Source organism: Lissotriton helveticus, chromosome 5_1 (genome assembly GCF_964261635.1).
Source record: "Lissotriton helveticus chromosome 5_1, aLisHel1.1, whole genome shotgun sequence".
Classification (NCBI taxonomy): Eukaryota; Metazoa; Chordata; class Amphibia; order Caudata; family Salamandridae; genus Lissotriton; species Lissotriton helveticus.
Window position 1 is genome coordinate 442698174 of NC_136065.1, and position 18636 is coordinate 442716809.

Sequence of the window (18636 nt, forward strand, 5' to 3'; positions counted from 1 at the left end):
CCCCACCCACCTCCCAACACACCCCACCACCCTCCCTGTGGACATGGGGGCCTGTTGGGAGTTGTAGTGCTGGTCTCTCACACACCCCACCGACCTCCCAACACACCCCACCCACCTCCCAACACACCCCACCCACCTCCCAACACACCCCACCCACATCCCAACACACACCAGCACCCTCCCAACACACCTCACCCACCTCCCAACACACACCAGCACCCTCCCAACACACCCCACCCACCTCCCAACACACCCCACCACCCTCCCTGTGGACATGGGGGCCTGTTGGGAGTTGTAGTGCTGGTCTCTCACACACCCCACCCACCTCCCAACACAACCCACCCACCTCCCAACACACCCCACCCACCTCCCAACACACCTCACCCACCTCCCAACACACACCAGCACCCTCCCAACACACCCCACCCACCTCCCAACACACACCAGCACCCTCCCTGTGGACATGGGGGCCTGTTGGGAGTTGTAGGGCTGGTCTCTCACACACCCCACCCACCTCCCAACACACACCACCCATCTCCCAACACACCCCACCCACCTCCCAACACACCCCACCCACCTCCCAACACACCCCACCCACCTCCCTGTGGACATGGGGCCTGTTGGGAGTTGTAGTGCTGGTCTCTCACACACCCACCCACCTCCCAACACACCCCACCACCCTCCCTGTGGACATGGGGGCCTGTTGGGAGTCGTTCACATTTTGGTGAGTATGTGGTCCACATGCATGTTTGGGGCCTGGGGGATGTGTCCTCTCAGTTGTGTGAGGCAGACTATGTTGGTGTGATAGTGGTGCTTGGTTTGTACTTACCAGCCTCTTCTCCCTCGTCGATTCCTTCAAGGCTCTCTGGGTGCAGTATGCCCAGCACCTTTTCCTCTCCAATCTGCATAGGGTATGGGCTCCGGGGGTGTGCCACCGCCAGTGTGGTGTGCCCGCAGGTGATTTTTTGCACGGATGCCTTTGACCCTTGTTTTGAGGTCGTGCCACCGCCTCTGGATGTCGTGCTTGGTTTGTGGCACGGTCCCTGACGCATTCACCCAACTGACTATCCTGTCCCACATGTGTTTTTTGGTTGCCACGGTGGTCTGCTGGACTAGTGTGTCGAATAGGTGGGGTTCGACACAGATGATTTCATCTACCAGGACCTTCAACTCTGTGTCAGTGAATTTAGGATTTTTTTTGGTGCTATGGTGTGTGATGTGCAAGGTGTGGGTGGAGTGGGTTGAGATGTGCAGGTGTGTGGTGTGTAGGAATGATGTGGTGGGTGTTTGTGTGGTGAGTGTGTTTGTGTGCAGGTTGTATGTGTGGACTTTAGTGTCTGCTGTTAGTTGTATTGGGCCTCTTGCTTGCAGCTATGCTGTGGTGCAAAGGATTGTGGTAGTGGGTGGGAATCTTTTTATACTCGGTGTCGTGGTAGTGTCCCAATGGTTGTTGCCAGTCAGGTGCTAGGTGGGTGTGTTGACTTCAGTGGATTTTTAGGTGCTTGGGGGGGTGTCATTGTGGCTTGTGATTGGTGTGGGTGTTTCAGGTGGGTGGGTGTCCTGTGTAGTGTGTTTTGTATTTACTTCCGTCAGCCATTTGGAAATTGGTTTGACGGTAGGGATGGTGTTCGGGTTGTCCTTCCTCTGGGATGCTGGGTTTATCGTTGCATTGTTTCCGCAGCGGTCGTGGATGGAGGTGAGTTCCGTGGGACTGGCGGCGTTATCCTAATCGCGGGCACGGAGCCTCTGCAGGTATTGCGGTGGCTGTGCCTGTTCCCGCGGTCATTTTCTTCCGCGGCGGACGGTGTTTCTTAGGTTCCGTCCGCTTGCGGCGGTCTCAGGTGTACTCCGTCCGCCGCGGACGGGGTTTGATGTACTCCGTCCGCCGCGGACGGAGTTTCATTACATTATTATCCTAATCGCAATGGCGGTTTATCCGCGGAGCGGTCGGGAGTATCTTGGCCAATCAATGCCAACAGGACTGATTACCTAGATGTATGTCTGGAGATCAAAGAAGGCAAGGTTTGTACCTCTCTCTTTCAGTAAGCCACAGCAGGGAACAGTGTCTTGCATGCCCTCAGCAGCGACCCAGAGGCACTCAAATGGAGCATTCCCTATGGCGAACTGCTGAGGGCTAAAAGGAACTGCAACAACACTGAGGCATATACGGAGGAGCGCACAAACATCATTGAGAGGTTCTGTTCCGGAGGTTATCCCAGTTGGGTACTTAACAAAGCTAGAAAACGGGCAGATGGGGTGAAAAGAAGGAAAACACTACGTGAGACCAGTGAGGACACACAGAATTATGCTAATGACCCCACACGGATGATCCTTACATATAACTCTAAGTCACACAAGGTCAAGGGTATACTCACTAAACATTGGGACATCTTGAAAACGGACAGCGTCTTGGGTACCAGTGTAACAGAAAGACCCAACATTAAATATAGACGTAAAAGAAACATACGTGATTTGGTGGTTAGAAATGACATCACGCACTATCCAACCACCACACAACATGGCCTCATTGGATTTTATCCTTGCGGCCATTGTAAGGCGTGTTGACACAGCAATTACAGAGGGGTTCTAGAATACAAAGGTATTTCTAAAAATATCACTCAGTTCCTCACTTGTGGTACCAGTTTTGTCATCTACGCCATTGAATGTACATGTAGGTTGTGGTACATTGGCAGCACCATTTGCACAGTTAAAAAGAAGATCCTGGAACACCTTAGGGCCATTACCAACCATGACCCTAAATACCCTGTCGCACGTCACTTCGAGGAGAAGCATTTCTCCAATGTGTCCGATCTTAGTTTCCTGATTCTTGAACACATTCCCAGACATCCCAGGGGGGGTGATAGGATTCTCACCCTTAGACAGCGACAATCCCGATACATAATTGAGTTTCAAACTAAGTCCCTGGGGGGATTTAACATTGATGAGGAATTATCCATCTACCTGAGGGAGGGGTCATAGTCCTGCTCTCTGCCAGTGGACACTTTTGTTGCTTTACTGATGTACATATGAATAAATGTTGAATTGCTTCCATGTTCTCTTTCATGGTTTTGATGTGTGGCTAACATTATTAGTTGTTTAGTATGACCATGGTGGTCATAGAGACATATTATTCTTATGCCACAGAATGTTTTTAACAATTTTGTTTATGTTTCCCTACAGGAGAAAAGGAAGGGGCCCTCTCACACGTACTCACCAGCACGGGCAACCTACCTTTTTCCTCCAAGTTGAAATCACATCTGTCACTATTTGTTATATTTATCACCAGCAGTTCACTGGTAGGTGCACGATCCATTACAGTTTTTGTTTTCACCTCACCATCCTTGCGATGAGGGCACTCGCCAGTCATGATCTTTTGAATACCCCTAACAGACTCGGTTGCAATAGACATGTTTATCCATCAATATCTGGAGTAAGGACAATTCAGGCTCTATCTTAAGTATGTCCATGTCTCACCTGTACTAGGCTACACACTTTGTACGGCTGATTTTTTCCCTTTGCAACTTTCATAAAGCATGCCCTACTGCCCAGGGGTCAGCCTGGTCTATTTGACCTGGACTCCAACATTTAAGTGAGTTCCTTTTTACACAACACGCCCGGTTATTTTTCAAGAACATGCGCACTAGCGCTCACTTAATATCTGGGACCTCCATATACCATCCAGAGGTTGTTATAATATTAATTCAGAGTGTGATCATTTTGCCCAAACCCGAGACTATTTCAGCAAGCATGCACACTTGCGCTTGCACGCATTTGGATGGTATGCATTTATAGGGTACATCATACTTAATATGTATTGCCTGTTTTTTACAGAACTACTCGTCGGGACAATTCTGCACATACGCCTGTGACGCATGATACTAGGGTTTTTTATTTGTTCTGCTAAATGTATTTCCCTGTGTATACAGTGTGTTAACTTACATACGCATAACCTGAGTACCACAATGTTGTTTGTGATTTAGGCTGAAGCTGTGTATATGCATTTGACGCATTATATTCATTGCATGCTGATATTGTTACCACTCCCTGATGGCTGCCACAGTCAGGTAGACCAAGTGTAACATTGTCCTATGTTGATGTCGATACATTACTGGGTCGTAAAAACTTTATCAGTGTCTGTTTTTTTATGCACTTCTACACGTGATCAAGTCTCTCGCCGAAACGCGTTGTGTGGAATAAACCTGGACTAGGATTGTTGTGTTTTGCCTACTTTTCTTCCTGAGAGCGCATTTTCATTGAAATTCGTTGTTGGATAAAAAGTGCGGGCTTGCTGCGCAGGAGTGTGCGCCAACCTTCATGGGTCTCAATATCTCGGAAGGAGCTTTTCGCTAAATATAAATAAATATATATATATATATGTATATATATATATATTTATATATATATATGTATATCTCAGCAACCAAAGAGATCCCATAGCCATGGGAACGCGCTCCACAGTGTGTGCTCTGCCCAGGGGTCGGATCCTGACCCGGATAATTATTTAGAACAAAGGAGGCGGCACAGTCAGAGATCGATTTAAGCCTTATTTATTGCAAGACTTCACCCCACCAACGCGTTTCGGCCTAACTCGGCCTTGCTCACGGTTGGTTAGTCCCTCTACAGTGTTTGTATTTATACTGACCCATTTGTAGCCATTTATGAGGCATTATGGGAGATGTAGTTTTAGTGCAAGTAATTAAAAAAGAAAAGAAAGACTTTGCATCTTTTTTGCACTTAAATAATGATTATTGTTCGAAATCAAGGGTTTAGTACCCATTGTCTTTGTTAAATGTTCCACTTAGGAGTTGTTCTGGGTGTAGTACCCATTTTAGTTCTGAGGTTCTATTCCAGATGGACATGCAGATCCTCTCCAAAGTTCATCCCCTTCGGGTATTTGGTTCGGAGTCTAATTATCATACGAGACTCCATTTGTCGCAATCTTCTGACCACATCACCTCCTCTTTCCATTTTGTCTAGAACTTTCGCTCCAAAAAAATGCATTTGCCTCCAATCCCCGTTTTGGCATGTACTCATGTGCTTCGCAGTGGCATATTGCATGTTGGCATTTTTTACTGCTCGGATATGCTCTAAGATCCTTTTTTTTAGCATGCATGTGGTGCATCCCACATATCTCATTCCACATTTGCACTCGATTATGTAGATGACGTTTTTTGAGGTACATGAGATTTGTTGATCTATTCTCATTAGCTTGCCATCTGGTTCTTCGATTGTTTTCATGCTCTTTCCAATTTTGCAGGCTTTGCAAGTGTTGCATGGTTGAAATCCTTTTCGCTGCATTTCTAGCCAGTTTTCTCTCGGTTTTTCTTGGAAGTGGCTTTTGACCAATAGGTCTTTAAGTGAAATGTTTTTCTTGTATGTTATCTGCGGTGAGTTGCCAATGGTGTTGCCAATATCAGAATCATTTTTCAAGAGATGCCAGTATTTTCTCAATATTTTGGCAATATTGGAGCTTTCTTTGCTGTAAGTCATTATTAGTCTTGGAGGTGTGTGGGTTTCACTCTTTTTAGGTTGTTCCATCAAGGTTTGGGTGCGTGTTTTTTGATCAATTTTCTTTTTGCAATTGGTCAACACTCTTTCTTCGTAGCCTCTCGCTCTGAATCTGCATTTGCTTTCCTCAATGATTTTCTCCGCATCTTCAGCTACTGAGCAGTTCCTTTTTAGTCTTGTAAATTCGCCATATGGTATGCTTCGCAGCAGTGGTGTGGGATGGAAACTTGTCCCATGAAGCACACTGTTCGTGGCTGTCTTCTTGCGAAATAGAGTTGATTCCAACTTTTCATTGTGCACATATATTTTTGTGTCCAAGAAGTCTATTTCTTTGGTGCTTGTGTTGCATGTGAATTGCAGTCCGACATCATTGTTATTGAGTTTGTTGAAATATGACTGGAATTGCTCATTTGTGCCGTGCCATATAATGAACAGGTCATCGATATACCTGACCCATAACATTATTCTTTCCAGATCTTGGTGATTTTCTTCATTCCACGCTATGGTCTTCTCCCACCACCCCATAGTGATATTGGCGTAGTTTGGTGATAGAGAAATGCCCATAGCGGTGCCACAGGTTTGTCTGAATAGTTGCTTGTTGAAGAAAAAAACATTGTTTTTTAAGCATAGATCAATAATTGATGTTAGCATTTTCGAATGGTCCAGGTATATGATATTTCGTTGTTTGAAATAATATTCACAGGCTTGCATTCCAATGTCATGGCGGATTGAGGTGTAAAGTGAGACCACATCAATGGTTACCAGTAAGAATTCAGGGTTCCAGGTCACATTCATTAAAATTCTTAAAAAATCACCAGTATCTCTTATGTACGATGGAAGATTCTGCGCAATGGGAGCTAAGAATTTATCGACATAGTTGGAGATATTTTCGTATAATGATCCGCACGAAGAAACAATTGGCCTCCCTGGTGGTTGGTTTAAGGTCTTATGAATCTTCGGGAGAAAATATATGCACGGTGTTATAGGGTGGTCAATGGTTAAGTACTTTTTTTCTTCTTCATCTATTAGACCATTTTTGTGCCATGTTTCCAAATATTCATGCAATTCTTTTTTCATCCTTTCGTACGGATTAGTTGTCAATTTTTGATAGTTCTTTGCCTGGTTTAATTGTCTCATTGCCTCTTCTATGTAATCAGTTGTTTTCATCAGGACAATATTCCCCCCCTTGTCCGCGGGTTTTATGGTGATTTTAGTATTGTTCATTAATGTTTTGATTGCTGTGCGCTCACTTCTTGAGAGATTTTCCCGTGTCTTATTTTTGACTTTGATGAGATTGTCCAATTCTTTTACCACTGCTTCCGAAAATAAGTCTATCTTATTCCCAGGTGACAGTATTGGATAGTACCTCGATTTCCTCTTCAGTCCTGTTGCTGGTCTGACGTCAGTTGGGATGTTAAGCTCCTCTAACAATTCAGCATCCGTGATCGAGGTACCATCCAAGTCAAATAATGATTCAAAACTGTTTTTCATATCTGGGATATCTGCAATGGTATTGAAAGGAACTTCCTCATTAGTATCATGTACAGTGTCAATGGGCTCTGTTTCTTTGTTGGCATGCACTTTTGCTAGTTTTAATTTTCTTACATATTTATAGAAATCTATCCGAGTTTCCGCATAATCAAAATGTGCCTCGGGACAAAATGATAATCCTTTGTTTAAGACACACTTTTCAGTCTCTGTCAGTTGGTGGTCGGAAAGATTTACTATCAAATTGGCTTCGGATTGCGATTCCGCAGAGGATACTGGCGTTTTTCTTCGCTTTGCCCTGCGGGTTTTTCTGACGCTGATGTGGGGGTTGCTTGATTTTGTTGCCCCCTGCCTCTTCCTCTTTGTTTTTGGTTGGGGTATGGTCGTCTCCCCCTTCCTCTTGCTCTTCCTCCGCCTCTCGCAATGCTTTTTTCTAGATTGACCAATTCGACTTCCTCTAAAACTGACCAGTTTTTTGACTGGTAGGTATTGCGTGTTGATCCATCATCACTGATGCTGGATTCACTCGCGCTTGATGCTAGTTTTTGTATTGGATAGTTCTTTTTTAAATTATCATATTTTCTAGCAAAAGTCAATATTCTGCCATGAATGTAATCCTGTTCGTCCCTTTGGAATTTCCGCTCTTTGCGTTCCTCAATTTCATTTTCGTAAATGTCCAATCTTGTTTCCATTTCCTTGCGGAGTTTGGAGGCTTCGTCTTGATTTGTCTCATTCGAAATGCTGTCTTCCAGCTCTTTGATTTTTAAGGTGATCTCATCCACCTCAATACGTGCATGTTTCACAAGAATGCGCATCATATTTAGAGAGCACTGGGTGTTATTATCCATCCATTCTTCAATTAATTCTTTTTTTACCTCTGTATGCGTCGGCATTGTGAATATCCTGAGCCCTCGAGGAATGCGTTTGACTTCAAGGTATTTTTCCAAAGCTATTGCTTCCCAGCTTTTGTTGATCTCTTTCTTGTATAATTTTTCCAAAGCGTTTAGCTGCTGCTTAAGAGTATTGACAGGTGTTGAGGACGTTGTTGAGGTTACTGGAGTATCATCTGGTTTGCCCCCAGCCTTGAACATCGTGGTTACTTTTGTGGCTCGTTTCGCTATGCTATATCTATACTACTATTATAAAGGAAGAACTTTGAGGCTTTGAGGCGGGTAAACTCGGTAACCACAGCGCCAATCCACACACCCGATACATCGTTGGAATCCGCAGGGTGTGCAGATGGACATAGGCTATATAAATTTACAAAATACGTTATATTTAAAAAATTTACATTTAAAAAAAGTAGTCCCCTCGAAGTAGCGGCGGCCTCGACCTGCGTGCTGACGTCGTCCGGGAGCGCGAGGAGGAGCGGCGTCCAGGAACGCGAGGAGGAGCGGCGGACATGGCGCGGGGGAGGAGCACTGACGAGCGGCACACAGGCGGTGAGCAGCAGCAGACCGGCGGACCGGCGAGGAGCACTGAACTGAGGAGTGGCGGCTGAGCGGCGGACATGGCGCGGGGGAGGAGCACTGACGAGCGGCACACAGGCGGTGAGCAGCAGCGGACCGGCGAGGAGCACTGAACTGAGGAGCGGCGGCTGAGGTAAGGCTCCGGGGGACAATGTCAGGGCAGGCGGGGGTCGGGGCACGCGGGGGACGGGGAGTTACAACAAAAAGGCTCCGGGGGACAATGTCGGGGCAGGCAGGGGTCGGGACAGGCGGGGGACCCTCTGGCATAATTGTGCTCAAGCTCCCGACGGCCGCTCCATACTCTGGGAACTCATACTCTTATCCCTGCAACCTCTGCTCATCCTCGCCTCCCTTCAAACAGAGCGCCAGAGCCCCACTTACCCAGAAAGCTCCCCAGTGCCTCAGGCGCTGCCGCTGGCCACCACTGCAACACTGGGCTTCTGGCATAATTGTGTGAGGTAAGCCTCCGGAAGACAATGTCAGGGCAGGCGGGGGTCGGGGTAGCCGGGGGACGCGGCGGACGGGGGCCGGGCTGCTGGCCAATGTCGGGGCAGGCGGGGGTCGGGGAAGTCTGATTGCTCCCGGAAAAGGTCGGGACGGGCTGCTAGTATATATATATATATATATATGAATCAACGCTTCAAAAGCACGCCGCTTAACACAGCACCTTCCAGGAGAAACGGACACTTAACTCCGGTATGCAGGTTGCAGAAGAATATTTATTTAATTTTTAAGTGAATCAACAGTGCCACGATCCGCTATGTGTATATATATATATATATATATATATATATATATACACACATATATAAATATATATATATATACATATACACACACACATAAATATACACACACACATACAACAGCTTTTCCGTGATTATAGAAAATGTTCGATGAATTGAGGAAAGCCCTTGTAGTGCGCAACTGGAGCACTTTATTTCATGTTATGTTCTTTATTAACATGATCTCACTCAGCATTATGCAGCATTACCAAATAACATGGTGAAAAATGCTTTTGCAGTTCATCCGAAATCTATATTTTTTATTAAACCGCCAGAATGATTACTCTTACCATCCTTGACCAGAACCAGTGAGTTGTTTTTTTGCTAATATCAGGTTCTTACCGCCTCCTGCACGTTTTCTGAAGCCGCCCTTTCGCTTGCTTTTCGCGCTTCCCCGTCATTACGACGGAGACGTCCATGTGACTGCTTGTCATTGGCTGCTTCGAATGTCTCTGCTCGCGGTGATTGGTTGCTTAGGTACAGTTTAGCGCGGCTGGTTTGAAAGCTGCTCATTTGGCAGTATCTGCTGTGTGGAAGGAAGCTGTGTTTTTTTCCAGGTAAAAACCTAATGTCATATTTTTCAGCATGTGCGATAATGGCGGACTGTAAAGTTGCGAAATGTGTGGTGTGGTTTACGGAATTATATGCGCGCCAGTGGGCACCGTGCCAGCACTCGATCTGGGTCTTGGGGTTTCGGAGCCGCTAGTGCCGGGGTAAGACAGGTAGTAGGCCTTTTGCGGAGGTCGGGGAGAGCTGGATGCACCCGTTCTACTGACTCAAATAGCCAGTTGTGTGTTGTCGCTCCCTGTGGTGGTGTCTTCCCTTCCCTTATACTGTGTTCCTAGGCGCTTTCGAATGGCGCAGGAGATTTGGCTGCTACCTTGTGTCCCGGGCCACTCTTTGGAGATGGTTTATTCCTGCACTTTTTTAGCGTTATAAAAAAACAATCTCGCTCCCATTACCATATTAAGTCCATAGTAATCTAGATTATTCAAATACCGGTTCAATGAAGTTCAACTACACTTCCCATGATGCATTTGGTTGACAATAAAAGTGCAGTATTAGTGTGCTGTGTCTCGGATGACCTTCAGTTACGTGTGACATTAATTGGAGCATGCCCCTAACTTCCCAGGTCAATTTTAATATGTGGTCTGCACGCTATATTAGATTGAATCGACCCCACCCCGGAAGTGCTCGTTGAGTTTAGCCTCTCGCCCCCCTTAGTACAAGCTAGTCTCACAAAAGCCCACGAGGGCTCTAGATGGGTTCACATAATAAATGATCACGAGGTCGGTAGGGTGCACCAGCGGACGTTTCTCAGCCCTTGATTTTGTTTGCTGAGTAAGTGCACTTGTGAGTTAAATGTTCTATGCCCTGGAGTAACTTATGATATTAATGCAGGGATGTGGTTTTTATGATTTGTTATCGTCAAAGGGACGGAGTGCTCCAGAAATATAACTGTCCCATTAACAATAATCCACTTTTTCATTTGGTGTCGGTCAGGGAGTTGACACGTTATGGCAGTGTTGGCGTTATAGAAGATCTGATTATGCGTAGACTTTTATTTCGGGAATTGATTTCCTGCACGGTTCAGAATTTGCTGTGTGCTTTTTTTCTTTAACTTCATATTCCCATGAGGAATTGCACTCACTTCTATCATAGCTGGTGCTAGTAGGCAGGAATCAGTAAGTAGTATAGGACTTCCTGTGAGGGTTTGTACGCAATCAAACTTGCATATGGAAGGGTATTTAACTACTCCAAACCCTCTCCCCCCCCCTCTAGTAAAGGTTGGAAATGTACTACTGACAAAGGAGAAAAACCACCCTTTTTTCTTCATACATAAGTTGTGTGTAGGGAATATGAATTTGCGTTTGTTAATCAAAATTTCACATGCAGATAGGCATGCTTGTCTTTTTTTTTCTCCTGTGAACATTGAAATCGCAAACATTAGCCAGTAGTACGTTTTTCATACTTCTGCAAACGCATGTAAATTATAGTCTTCTTCAATCTGCAATGATGGAAGTAAAAAGTGTACTCGTGTGACTTTTTTTTTTTTTAATCTAGAAGTATGGCACGCATCAGACATGTTTTATATGAATGATACCTCAGATAAATAGCTTTTCAAGTTGCACACCAGTTTAGGAAATCTTTTCTAAAATTGCAAGTATTTTTGTATGTTTTATTTTTAAAGCAATTCCCAATCCTGCTTTCACGCTTCTGTCCATATTAGCAAAAAATCTGAATTCAAATTGTTGAATTTTTCAAGGCTTATACACATTTCCATACTGGAACTGGTGGCTATGACCGTCCTTCAGCTCACTGCATTGCCATGTAGCACTCGCTTTAATAGGAATGGTTTTATGCATTAATGTATCGTGTATATGTTTGAACAACTTGTCCATCCGAATACAGATCTAGCCTTAGTGACAAACTCCTGTTTCATAGATGCATAGTCTGATGCTGTAAACTGGCAGCCAAAGGGTTTGTGCAGCATTCTGTAAGCTTTTTTTGTCCAGTGGTCTAAAGAAAAATAAGCATTGACAAATGCATTGGGTATCCCTTGTCATTTAAAAAACAAAAACGTTTTTGCTTGGTGTGCAGTACAAGTAAAGAAACTCGATTAAAGTGTTATGACTAGTTTATTGAGAAAGCAATATGTTGTGGTACAATGAAGCGCTCCTGTGCCTTCAGGTGATGTTGATGCTTTATAAAACTGACCCCTGAATAAAATTATGAAAAGTAGGTTTGATTGTGGAGGTGATTTGGGCGGAGTGTAGGGGATCTATACAACAATAGTTGACCAGGGCGGAAGGGTAAACGGGCAACATACAAGAAATGCAGGCAGCCACACAATCTGCAGCAAAAATGTGCAGGCCAATATTAAGTTAGTGATGTATAACCAAATATGTCAATAAACCCTGCGTCCCCCGACAATGCAATGTGTTTAATCCGTGTTTTGCAGCATGACCAAAAGTTAGTGGTGTAGCGAAGCCTGCAATGGAGTGGTGTAGATTTGAGTGGCGTAGAATGGAGTCATGTCATGTCAAAGGTTCTTATATAGTGCCTTATCACCGCAAGGTCTCAAGGCGCTTGCTTTGGGAACCCGTCCTGGCGTTTCCCCTCTGAGATAATCCATACTGGGCATCCCCAAGGTATCCCTTGGGGAAGCCAGGCATCCCGGGCGTAGTGGAGATTAAGCAAACTATTGCCCAGAGTTGCAGAGTGTGAACCCGTGATTCGAGTAGGCACCGAAGCGAGCATTATCGAGTCCATGAACATTTGGGCTCAAGAACCTGCCGCGTTGGGAATTGAACCCTGGTCTGACCTCTGCTTCAGGGTCTGCCTCCTCTAACCAGTGAGCCACACTTCTCCACAGTGCAGTGTGATTTTTAGCTCCAGATGTCATGAATGTCTGTTCTTCGAAGTTGTGTGACCCAGTCAAAATGACCATTACAAGTTATCTATATGCATGTTTACAGGCACTTTTGGGTTTCACTAGTACGGTTACTGGCAATTGGAGAAGTGTTGAAACTACCACTCTCAAAGCTGTCCTTGTACGCCTTAGAATTTTACTGTATCCTGCACCCATGCATGACGATGAGAGGGTATCAAGGAGATGTACGTCTGGGCAATGTACGATTTGGTGCTTATACATACTCTGCTTGCGCAGCCTGTGCATTGTGTGCGCAGGGGTGGTAATCTTGTTTGCTTTCTAGTTTAAGCTCCTCTGTGGAAGCCTGTAGCGGATTTGTCTGTGATAGAGGACTCGTTGTGTTCTGTTGTAAGTTTGAAAGTGTGCAATCGTGTTGCCCACAGAATTTATGTGGTGTTTACGGATGCTTCCTTCCTCTGATGATCACCATTTTGCAATTGCTACCTTCCAGGCTGCCAGAGGGGGCCCTACCGGAGTTCTCCAGGACATGGCAATGTTTCGTTTGACCAGTAGGAGAGCTAGAGATGTGAACCTTATTTCGACTGTGTTGCTTGCAACGTTTAAGTATACCTAATGCACTGGCTTCCCATGTTGCAATGTCTGTGAGCCCCTTTACCTCGCGCAGTGTGGTGTGAATTACATTCCTGTAGGCGTGGAGTGTTGGGCAGCTCCAGAACATGTGGAGGAAAGTGGCGCTAGGCTCTTTGCACCTGGGGCAGGAGGATAAGCTGTTGGGGTAATATCGTTGAAGACTTTTTGGTGCCAGATATGCGCGATACAGGATCAAAAAACTTTTCTTTTTGAATTAGTAGTTTTGAGATACTTTTTTTAGGGTACTATAACGCTTGTTCCCATTCTTTGTCATGTAGGGGTCTCTGGATCTTAACATCCCATTTTTCCCGCAGAGAGGGGAGTGGCACTGCGTTCAGTTCTCAGATTGTTTTATACTATGTGTCGTCCTGGACCCATTTGCAGTGTAGCATGGAGGACTGGATGTGTTGCCGGTTCGTTGTTGATCATGTGCCAGGCTCGGTGACAATTTGCCACCTATACATGAGGAATTGACCTCTGTGAAGGCCAGTATCGGTTGTCAGTTCTGCCTTAAAGGCCCTGTACCGTAATACAACACAATCTACCATTGCAGGATGTGTGTTTCGGTGCAGAACAAAGTGAAGAGTTGACATGGGACACATTACTGTGTGCTATGCCTACAATCCACTGCCCTGGCATGGGTAACCCACCCCTGTACTCTCTACCAGTGGTGAGAGTACAGGTGCATGAGCCCTGTACCTCTACAGTGTCTGTCAGTTCTTAAACATTGTAAGTGCAGTAATGCCATAAATAGTATGTGGTCTGGGAGTTTGCCAATAGGAACTCCACAGCACCATAATGGCTTTACTAAAAACGGGGAAGTTTGGTATCAAACTACTCAGCCCACACTGATGCCAGTGTGGGATTTAATGGGAAATGCACTCAGAGGAGATTTTAGACATGCCCCCCAAAAAACAACCCAACTCTAGTGTCCTTGCTGAGTGGCTGCCCGCCAGCTGCCCCCACCAGACATGTTTCTGGACCGCTGGGTCGAGAGCGTCGCTCTTGGGGTCCTGAAACGAAGCACATCCTGGGAGGAGGTGCCAAGCCTCATCCCCTAGGATGGGGTGAGTCCACGAAGGGGAAGCTTCAAAGGCTTGTTGCCTTTGTGAGCTACCCCAGCCATTTGCTGCTCCGGCCGACCATAGTGAGGCGTATGCCCCCTCCCACTGGAGGGTGGTATAATAGGGGGTGTACCCACCCCAAGGAAGGGGCCCATTGGTCCTGAACTGTACATTCCTTTAACACCCCTAAATTTAGTATTATGGGGCAACCCTGAACCTTGCCTTCTCAGACAAGAAGAAACCAGAAGGACCAAGGAGCCGTGCTGGTAAATGGGAGACCAACTGACTTTGCCCCAAAACTACCGGCCTGTCCAGACCTCGACCTGCTACAGCAAAATTCCTGTCTCCAGCAACCCCCAAGAACCCAGAGGACCTGCCTTGCCATCCCAAACCAGACTACCTCCATGAGCACTGGATTTGCTCACCCACAGACTCTGGGTCTGCCGAAATCCGCCAGTCTGCATCCCACGGCCCGAGTGGCCCAACACCACAAGGTGGTCTCCCTGGCGATCCTGGCCTGGGATCTGGTGATCCCTGATCTGCCTCAAGTCTCTAACCAATGCCTGAAGACCCTTTCTGGAGGATTTCCCTTCCCCCCTGCCCGCGACCGGAGCTGGTAAGAGAAACCAGATGCCAAAAGATACCCCTGCACCTAACGTACCATGGCAGTGGGTGGCCCAACTGACAGTGTTCCAGCATCCCAAGACGTCCCAACCTACCTCTCCAACCAGTGATTGCGTCCAGAAGATCTTCGTCCCTGAGCCTGCAGCGTTTGCTGCAACCGGAGAATCCCTATTAAAATCAAGTCCACCTGATGCCAAAACGGCACCCTGCAACTGGCTGCCCCTGTGCTGCTCTTGGGGCACCTTGTGCGCTAAATCAGCTCCGCCTTTGCGCTGAGCTTAAAACCAGGAACTTTGCTCCCACAACCTTGTGGCCTGCTGATGAGCAGCCACCAACCGGATACTCTCTGTCCTCCATTGGATAACATTGGGACTCAGCGCTTGCCACCCGGCTGCCCTAGTGCAGCTGAGGTACCCACCAGGGCAGGGGTTCATCTGTATCTGCCCACTGGTCCTTAGACCAATACAATGGAGATTGGCACAGAAGATGGAATATCAAAGAACCAGTTTTAGTCACTCATGAGTGAGACTACATCAATACAACACCCTCGGGCACTGTATGAGGTAGTACAAGGAATACAGAAATGAAGGGTCTTTTATTTTTTTAACTTCAAAGTATTTTTATTAAGACATTTTTACACATACTATTAGCATCGCTTTCCCATCGCGGGGTAACATCACAACCTGGCTGTACATAACACTATACAGGTAAGTTGTCTACATGATCGTATGTCCCCATTTCCACTGTCCTACTATAGGAATGATAGTAAGTGGGAGGGGAGAAAAAGAGCATGAGAAAAGAGAGGAAAGTGCAACAAGGAGAGCTCGTGCATGTGGTTCTACCCTGGCCTGCGGGACAGTCATTTTTGGGCTACCACCCTTCTTTGGTTCTGTTCACGGGGGCTCGAAGTGACCCAAGTATTCATCCAGTGTTGTCCACATACCCCTGGTTGCTGGTCTCCAGGGTGAGTTACGCAATGCGCCCCTGTCTGTGCCTTTGAGGTGTTATCCCATTAAGCCACCCCTTGAATGTCGCCTTGTGTCTCCCATTTGGAGACCACCATTTTAACTGCCGAAGGTCAGCAGGAGGTCTAGCAGGTCCCAGTCCTGTTGTGACTCTAGGTAAGTAGTTATGAACGCCGTCGTAAGGGTGGAGAATTCTGGCTTTAGTGTGCATATCTCCTTCCAGAACTTTCTAACTTTAGGGCAGTGGAAGATGAGGTGTGCTAGGTCCCCTTTTTCGTTCTCGTAGTTCCAGCAGAAGTTTTCCCTGAGGCCTAGTGCTGCTAGTCGCGCCGGTGTCCAGTATGTTTTATGTAAAAGCAAGAACTTTTTTCTGGGCCTAAGCTGGGGTTATCTTGTTATTTCTGGGGGAGGCCCAGAGGATTTCTAGTTCATGCTCGTTCAGTGTGGTGCCCTGCTGGTTTGTCCAGTATTCTGCTGGTTTGTCATTGATTTTGGTGGATCTAGGGCATAGCAGTTTGTAAAGGTGCGAGACCTGGTGTCCTACTCTATTGATCCTTGTCATATATGGTATAATTGACTGGTTATGTTTGGCTAAGTTTGCCTTTGTTAGAGCTGTTCTTATTTTTAGGAAGCTATAGAGCTCGATGTCTGCCAGGTTGTGTTTATCTTTTAGCGTGCTGCATGTTGCAGGGTTACCCCCCTCTTCTAGATGGGCTGGAAATGAGATTCCCAACTTCTTCCAAGTCTCTATGGCTAGGGGCTTCCCTTTGTATTTGTTCTTGGTATTCGCCCACAAGGACACCCACTTCGAGTCTTTTATACTGTGTTCCATTTTATAATCTATTTTGAGCAGGGCCACTTTTGTGTTCTTGAATATTGAGTTAGAGCTGTCGGTGTATTTATTGGCTGTTAGTAGTACCATTGGATCTAGGTTGTCTAGGATGGCTCGCTCTATTTGTAGCCATACCGGCGTGTATTCCTTAGGGTGTGGTAGCCAGTACGCGCCCTGCTTTGCTATGAATGCAGTTTGATAGGCTCTGTAGTCTGTTAGGTTTAGCTCCCATGCCCCCCCCGCCCCCAGTTTCTTGTCTAGTCTTAGCTTTTTTAGACATATCCTAGCTCCTTTCTCTCTCCATAGGAATTTATTAATCATCTTGTCTAGTTTGCGGTGGCAATCATCCATAAGCATGAGTGGAAGCATGCTCAGTAGGTAGTTAATCATCGGTGTGATCATCATCTTGATTGTTTCTACTCTGCCCCACCATGTAATGAATTTGGGTGACCAGGACTCTAAAAGAGTCTTTGTCTTCCCTAATAGTCGATTCTCATTCTTGTCTAGTGTCGTTTTGAGGTAATTGCCAAAGTGAATCCCTAGGTACTTGATGAAACCAGTTTGCCAGCCCCCCCCCCCCCCCCGCCTTCATTCTGTGTGTACACGTCGAGGGGCTTGCATACAGACTTGTCTTTGTTGAGCTTATTTCCTGAGTGTTTTGAGTACTTTTCGATCGTTCCTATTAGTGCCACGATGGAGCTCTTTGGTGGTTCTGTCACGATGAGGATGTCATCCGCGTACGCAGCTAGCTTAACCTCCTCCTCGTTGGCCTTGATATCCCTGATTAGAGGTTCCATGACCAACAGGAAGAGCGATGGGGATAGGGGCAGCCCTGTCTTGTGCCACGCTGTAGGTCAAAAGGCCCTGAGACCGCCCCATTGATTATAATGCGCGCTTTGGGTTCCCCGTATAGTGCCATTACCTTCTTAGTGTATGCCTCCCCCAGATTGAATGTCAGCATGCATTCTTCCAAGAAGTCCCAGGATACCCTGTCAAACGCTTTCTCTGTGTCTGGTGTGATCGCCACCGCTGGCTCGACTGATTTAGAGGTGCGTTCCTATGTGGCATAGGAATCTAGTGTTGTCGTGCGACATACGGGTATTTAGGAAACCTACCTGTGAGTTAGATATCTGCTTTGGTGGTATGTTGCCTAATCTTATTGCGAGAATTTTCGCATATATCTTGCAGTCCGAATTAATTAGGGATATGGGCCTGTAATTCTTGGGAAGTAGAGGGCCTTTGTCCTCCTTCGGTATAACAATTATGTTTGCCTCTGACATTGAATGGGATACTAGTCCCTCATCCGCGCAGTGGTTGAATACCTTTTTCATGGTTGGCAACAGAGATGGTAGTAGTGCCTTGTAGAAGGAGCTGTGTACCCATCTGGGCCTTGCGCCTTGTTGTCTTTCAGGGATCAGATACAGAACGACTTGCTGCTGCTGTAACCTGGAATTCGTTATTGTTTTTACACTGTTGGAGGCTAGCTCCTTTTTAAACTGTTTTGTAAAATTTGCTCATAATCGTAATGATTGCTTTATAGATCGGATTTCTGCTTGAATATTTAGTGACCCCACGCTAGCCCATCTCTCGCATTGCTTGCACCATAATTGAAATTTGAAGCACATCTCACCATTTCGGTGATTCCCTCGCCGCCTCACGCCCGTCCGCCATCTTGGGTGTGGGGTAGAGACGCTGACACCACGTTTTGTGGGTTAGCAGGCTAGTCTTTGCCAGTGCCTTCAGCCACATACTATAAAAATCCACTAGTATGCAAGCGCGCAGCGATCGCGCGCAGCATTGCGCCGGAGGAAAGCCGGAGGAAAGCCCGTCTGTGCCCGTCCGGGCCTAGGGGCCACAAACTCTGTCCAAACCCGCAC

At 46.4% G+C, this 18636-nt stretch overlaps 1 protein-coding gene across 1 annotated transcript in view; it reads left to right on the top strand.

Moving 5' to 3' along the window:
* Positions 1–9711: 9711 nt before the first annotated feature.
* Positions 9712–18636, top strand: part of CDK1 (cyclin dependent kinase 1) — a 135853-nt gene continuing 126928 nt past the window's right edge. Inside the window, exon 1 of the mRNA XM_078642683.1 lies at positions 9712–9807. The gene's annotated coding sequence lies outside the window, so the exon portion shown is untranslated. The remainder of the gene's footprint in view (positions 9808–18636) is intronic.